Genomic DNA, 6,747 nt, shown 5'->3' with positions numbered 1-6,747 from the left:
ATAGAACATATTTTTAACATGTTAAGATATATGTATAAACACATTTAAACTTTATAAATATAGTGTTCTGAATTAATCAATTTTTATTTAGCTGAGTAATCTTTTTTATACTTGAAAAAATATTTAACACTAGCATCAGTATATAAGAACATCCCCTAGCTAATTGTTGGTAATAGCTTCAATCATATAACAAAATCATATCTCTCCAGAATAGACTTGAGGGTGGGGTATGTGACTTAGGTTGTAGAGCATTTACTAAGCATGAAAAGCATGTTCAATTTCCACCACCACGTGTATCAAAGAATAATAAAATCTAAAACTAAATGTTTTATATAGATATTGTAAATACCAGATAAATTTAAAAATAAGACATATAAACATACATTATAGCAGCAATGCATCTATTAAACAAAATATGAAGAAGACAACACTAAAAGTAATAGAGGCAAGTTACTATATTTAAATAAAAATAAAAAATGTTAACCTGCCTTTGAAATTTGTAATTGCAAAAATGTTTATATTCCTAAATTTTAAAATATATTTCTGATTTTACTGTACTTTTTTAGACAACTTTAAACAGGTTTTTTTCCTATGTGAGAAATATGTATTTTTACACTTAAAAATCACATATCATCTAGAGATTTAAAGGAACACAATTTGCTTATCAACATAGTCCTAAACATAGTCCTATAGATTATGAATTAATTAATGAAAAAACAGACATTATGGTTCATGTTATCAATATTTATTTTGCAATTTTACTCCCTGCATCATTCTAATTTTTTTAAGAAATTAGAAAAACAACTCCTAACTTCATGGGATTTAATAAATTAAAATTACATGTTAGCATCAAATGAATCTTCAAATAAAATTCTTGTTAACATTAAAAGTTATTATATTATTCCCTTGTTAGAAATTTTTAGATAAAATTAGTAATTTTTCTCTCTGCTTAATGTAAAATATTTTGCAACTTTCTTGTTCCACGTTTTCAACAATATTGTTTGTGTACCTTCTATCTTTGCATACTATTAATATAATCTTTATGCAAATTCATTTCTTTTTACATCTAAAATAAATAAATAATGAGACTTGAATAAAATTTTAAAACTTCTTAACTAATAAACAAAATGTCTTCTAATTATTTTTTGAATTTTTCATTTTTTTAAATTTGTGCTTTCAATGTAAGATTATTGCATAAAGAAAATAAAGTTAACTCAAAACCCACTGAAAAAAGGGATATTATTATTATCATCATGATTATAATCATCATTATTATTCTTACCAGAGAGAAGAGCTCACTGGCCAAAAAATGTTAATACTTCAGAAGAGTCATAGAATGAGGAAGAGTAAGGGTATATATCTGCAAAAGAACATTTTAAAAAATCTCAAATATTTGTGATATAAAATAACAGTACACAGTTATTTTTTCTCACAAATATGCTTATTTTTTAATCGATTCAGAGATATGAATCCCCATACCTCTTCCCTGTAATTCTTTATTGCCAGTTTTCAATTTGTGCTCTTTCTGAGTTTGTAAACATGTAGTAAAACCACTGGTCACAGCTCACAAGTCAGAATGTCATCAACCTCTGCCAAACTGGAAATTCATGCAGTATTTCTGTGTTCCAGCATTGGGATAGAATTCTTTTCCCAGGAAAAGTAGTTATCATTGTTGAGGCTTCTAACTGATTTGATGTGACCATATACATTAATGGGGCTTATATCCTTCATTAAAATAATCTGATTATTGATATTAAGCATATCTTAAAAATGTCTTCACTTCAACATTTAAAACACTAAGTACCACACTTATGCAAGTTGACTCAAATAATTTATTTCTCACAATTTGTAGCATATTAACCATAGTTATCTCAATTCATGAGTAGAGAAAAATCATGAAATAAACTTATAAATCCTAGTTCAGTGGGCACTTGTCAGTGGTTTGAACTCTTCTCAAGTTTCTCAACTCCCTCCCACCCCCACACCTGCCTGTTGATGTGAGAAAAGATAGAAGGGGCTGGAGTTATTTCCCTACCACTACATTGTCACAAACTCTAACAAAATTGTTTTCTCTGTGGGCAGGCAGAGAAAAACAAATGCCCTGAAAATCTCTCACAATGGTTTCTTTATCGTGAACATATTCCACACAAGTGAATTTCTCTGCCTCTTTTGGAAACATGAAATTTTTTCAGAGTTTTACCATTAATTTTGGAAGAGCTCCTGGAGCTACAACTCTGGATGAACAGTGAGACTGAATTCTCAGGAGTCTGTTGCTCTCAAGCTATCTCACACAAACCAATGATGAGTCTCAACCATTCCTCCATTTCTGCTCCAGCATCTTCTGTTCCTTGCAAGCTATATTTCTTTGTATTTGTCAACCTTTTCAGTTTTAAGAGCATCTCTTGGTCATAGAATCTCATTTCTGTGATGTATTTAAAAAGGCTTTTTTGATTTTCAGTTTTTAACTCTTATCTCTTAGTTGAAGCATGGGAATGATGACTTATAAGTTCTTCACACACACTGGAAGAAAAATAAGTTCCAAATAAGTATGTAAGTTAGAACTTCAGAAACTACAAATTGTTCAGAGACTTTAATATATTTTCAAAAATCATCTAATCAAAATCCACAACTGGAATTAATTTCTATCCTTCATTGTTATGTTAGGAAAGTATTTTAGAGTATGACTCTGACACTTATGAGCAGATTATAAGATAAAAGTTAATGTTTAAAGCTCCGAAACAATACCTCTGTTTTCCATAGCCTAAAATCTATTATCACCACAGCATGTGATATATAGTATATTTTTTTTCTATGATGCTGATTTGTATATGATAAATTATCAATTCAGTTAATATTAACCTACTTATTATTAGGAAAACTAGATTCAGTGTCTTACATCTTGAATTCAGTCAAGATATTTTGCAAATGTGTAACCATGAAATGTATGTATTATGTATTAATGGAAAAACATTCAATGTAAAAGAAAGTAATTTTTCCCATTAATTCATAAAAAGATCACTTCATGATATGACAGTATGCTAGAAAAATAAAGATCAATATCTAAATTATATAATATCTTTTAGCTAGGAAGACAAAATTAAGTTAGGTGTTATAAATCATGAAGTTTCTATTAAATGGGAAGCGTAGGTATGAAACAGCAAAGCTGGCAAAGGGAGTATCAGAAAAATAAAAAGAATTGGAAGTTAATAGGAGCATTGAAGAAAAACTTCACTTGTGATCTGATTTTCTGAAATGAACCAGAAAGTTCTTCTTGTTCTGCCAAGATTCTCAGCCTTTATCTTCCCCAAATTTCCGGATTTATATGGATTTCAGATTTGGTTTATAATCTAACATCGTAGAATATAAAAACCTTCAATGTGCTCATCAGATTCCCTTATTTCAGGGCTCAGAAAAAATATTATTTGACTAATCTTTTTGAGAAGATTGGATTATAAATTTGGAGATTGCCTGACTTTAATTGGATATATTCAGCTATTCAGCATTGAAAAATAATTTTAATGTTACATATTTTATAAAATATTTCAACTTGAAAAACCCAACAGGTTTAGGATATTTAAACAATACCACAAATATCACGATGTTATTATTTATAGTTACTCAATGGGTTACAAGATAAAAGCAGCTGAAGTGTATTGAAGCTTTCCCATAAAATGAATTTTATGCTCACATTTAAGAAATTATACTTCAATGAGAGACACATTATAATATGAATAACAGTATTAATTTTTCTATTAAAATAAAAGTTTTTTTCATGAGTGGTGTCTGCAACTTTTCAGAGTAGAAAGCCCCAGAACTCACTTTCTTACAAACACTGACATAGCAAGATTATGGTCTAAATGATCCTGTAGGAACATACCAGAATCCAGTTATGAAATTGGGTTATTCCATAGAATATACAGTTTTATTTAAAGAAGGGAAAAAAGCCATTTTCTTTAACCTGTTGTAAACCCCATGCCCAACCTAGCAGGATAAACATAATTCATGACTACTTTCTTAGGAAGAAGAGTGGATATGCTTCCAATATTCAAGGTGTTGTTTAGGGAGAGAAAGTGCCTGAGGAAATGATTTGTCTTACATATCTCAATGCTCATATGAGGAAATCTCTTACTTTCAATACCTGAGTTGGGCTCAGAACCAGAGAGAGCTCAAAAGGACTGTCTAAGACTCTATAATATTGCAATAAGACACCAGGGTGAAGAATAGAGTACAAGACCTTCCTAAAAAAACCAGCAAACCTGTCTAATTCAGAAACCATAATTCAAGTCCACAAAGAAGCACTCTCTAAAAGATTTGTGGGGCTTCCAACATTTCTAACTAATTTGGAAATCTTGTCCCCCATACAAAACTGATTCACAAAGTCTGGAAGAGGTAGCTGTTTTTTCAAATGCAAAAACAAACAAACAAAAAAATTGTAACAGAACTAACAAGACACATGAAGAAACACAGAAACACAAATAAATCAATAAAAAAGACCAATCCTAAGACTTTGAAGGTAATATGAATAATTTCATGAAATGAAAATAGGCCTCTTAAAAGTACATACATGTGTTATGAGAGAATACAGGCATAAAACTACACAAAAGAGTTGAGATTGTGGCTCAGTGGTAGAGCAGTTGCCTAGCATTCACAAAGACCTGGGTTTAATCCTCAGCACCACAAAAAAATGAAAAAATAAAATAAAGTTACTGTGTCCAACTACACTAAAAAATAAATATTAAAAATAAAAAGAAAACTAGGGCTGGGGATGTTGCTCAAGCAGTAGCGCACTCGCCTGGAGTGTGTGCAGCCCAGGTAAGATCCTCAGCACCACATACAAACAAAGATGTTGTGTCCGCCAAAAACTAAAAATAAATATTAAAAAATTCTCTCTCTCTCTCTCTCTCTCTCTCTCTCTCTCTCTCTCTCTCAAAAGAAAAAGAAAAAGAAAAAAAACTACAAAAAATCAGGAAAATACATGTAAAATATAAAAATGCCAACACAACAGTATAAAAACTAAATAAAGCAATATATGAAAAAAATTCACTATATGTGTTCAGTAACAGATTTGATCAAGCACAAGAGTGAGTCACTGAACTAAAATACAGGCTTTTTGAAATTACTGATAGAAATAAAAAGAAAAGCAAAAAAAAAAAATAAAATTTTATAAGTGAAAAAACTTTACATATGAGATAATTTCAGAAAAATTAATATGTGTTTTGCATGTATCTCTAAAGAAAAGAAAGAAAAAGGGGAGGAGAACTCATTTGAAAAAATAATAGAATTTTTTTTTCAATTCTGAGAAAGAAAATGGATACTCAAATTCAAGAAGCTCAAAGAACAATAATTAAGATAAATCTACAAAGGACCCACAGTGAGGGAAGCATACCCACTTTTCCTCCTAATTGTAACTACCAAATTGTAACTACCAAAATTTAAAAATCAAGATTTTTGATGGGCTGTGGCTGTGGCTCAGCAGTAGCACACTTGGCTGGCATGTCTGAGGAACTGGGTTCAATTCTCAGCACCTCCTATAAATAAATAAATAAAAGTCTGTTCAATTCTCAGCACGACATATAAATAAATAAGTAAAGTCTATTCACAAACAAAAATGACTAACTAAATAAATAAATTAAATGAAAATAAAGAATTCTGAACACAAGAACTGAAGAGTGATTTATCTTTTATAATGGAGCTTCCAGAAAATCATCAGAAGATTTTTTGGAAGAAAAATTTAGGTAAGAGTTTATGTATTAATTTTTCAAATAAAAAAGATGCACATACAAATTAAAAACAATTTGACAACAAAGAAAAAGAGCACCAGCAATAATGTCCTTTATAAACTTAAGAAAAAATAACATCTTTCTTGAAAAAAAAAATTCTGAGTGAGTAAATCACCACTAGACATACTTTATGGAAATTGTTACAGGGAGTCTTTCAAGTAGAAACTCAAGAATACTAGGCAATAACAAAAATAAGCAAATGACCATAAAAACATTCTGAGAAAGGAATATATACAAATACAGACTTTTTTTAATCAGAAAACTTTGTTTTATTTCTCATCACTGACAGTATAAAATATTCTAATTTGAATGAAATTATAAAACTATTTCTCCTTTTTTAAATTTGTTTTTTTTTTACCTACACATGACTCTAGGATGTATTTTAACATATTATAAATATATGGAGTGCAAATCATTCCAATTTTTATTCTATTCTTGTGTGGGTACACTGGTCTTGTGTTCATATGAGCATAGGAGAATCATGTACAATTCATCCTACTTCATTTTCTATACCCTCCCTTCATTCCCTTTTGTCCAAGTAAGTGAAATCTTATACTTACCCTCCCTTTTTATGGATTAGAATCCACATCTCAGAACATTTGGCCTTTGATGTTTTTGAGACTAATTTATATTACTTAGGATGATAGTTTCAGTCCCATCAATTAACAAAAAAAATGCCATATGTTCATTCTCCTTAAGGCTGAGTAATATTCCATTGTGTTTATATACACCATACTTTCTTCATCAATTCATCTCTTGGAGGGAACCCCAGGTTGTTCCAACAATATGAATTGTTAATATTATTCTATTTCACACTTAAAATGGCTAATATGTTATTTTAAAGAAATTACTATTTGATTTTTCTTAAGTATCACTTAAATTAATTCAATCTGAACTGAAAATTAGAGATTTAAAATGCCAGCATATTTTAATGCAAAACAACTATGTACATAGCTAACTTAAGAAT

Source organism: Ictidomys tridecemlineatus, chromosome 1 (assembly GCF_052094955.1).
Source record: "Ictidomys tridecemlineatus isolate mIctTri1 chromosome 1, mIctTri1.hap1, whole genome shotgun sequence".
NCBI classification, from domain to species: Eukaryota; Metazoa; Chordata; class Mammalia; order Rodentia; family Sciuridae; genus Ictidomys; species Ictidomys tridecemlineatus.
Note: the sequence above shows the minus strand (reverse complement) of the source record.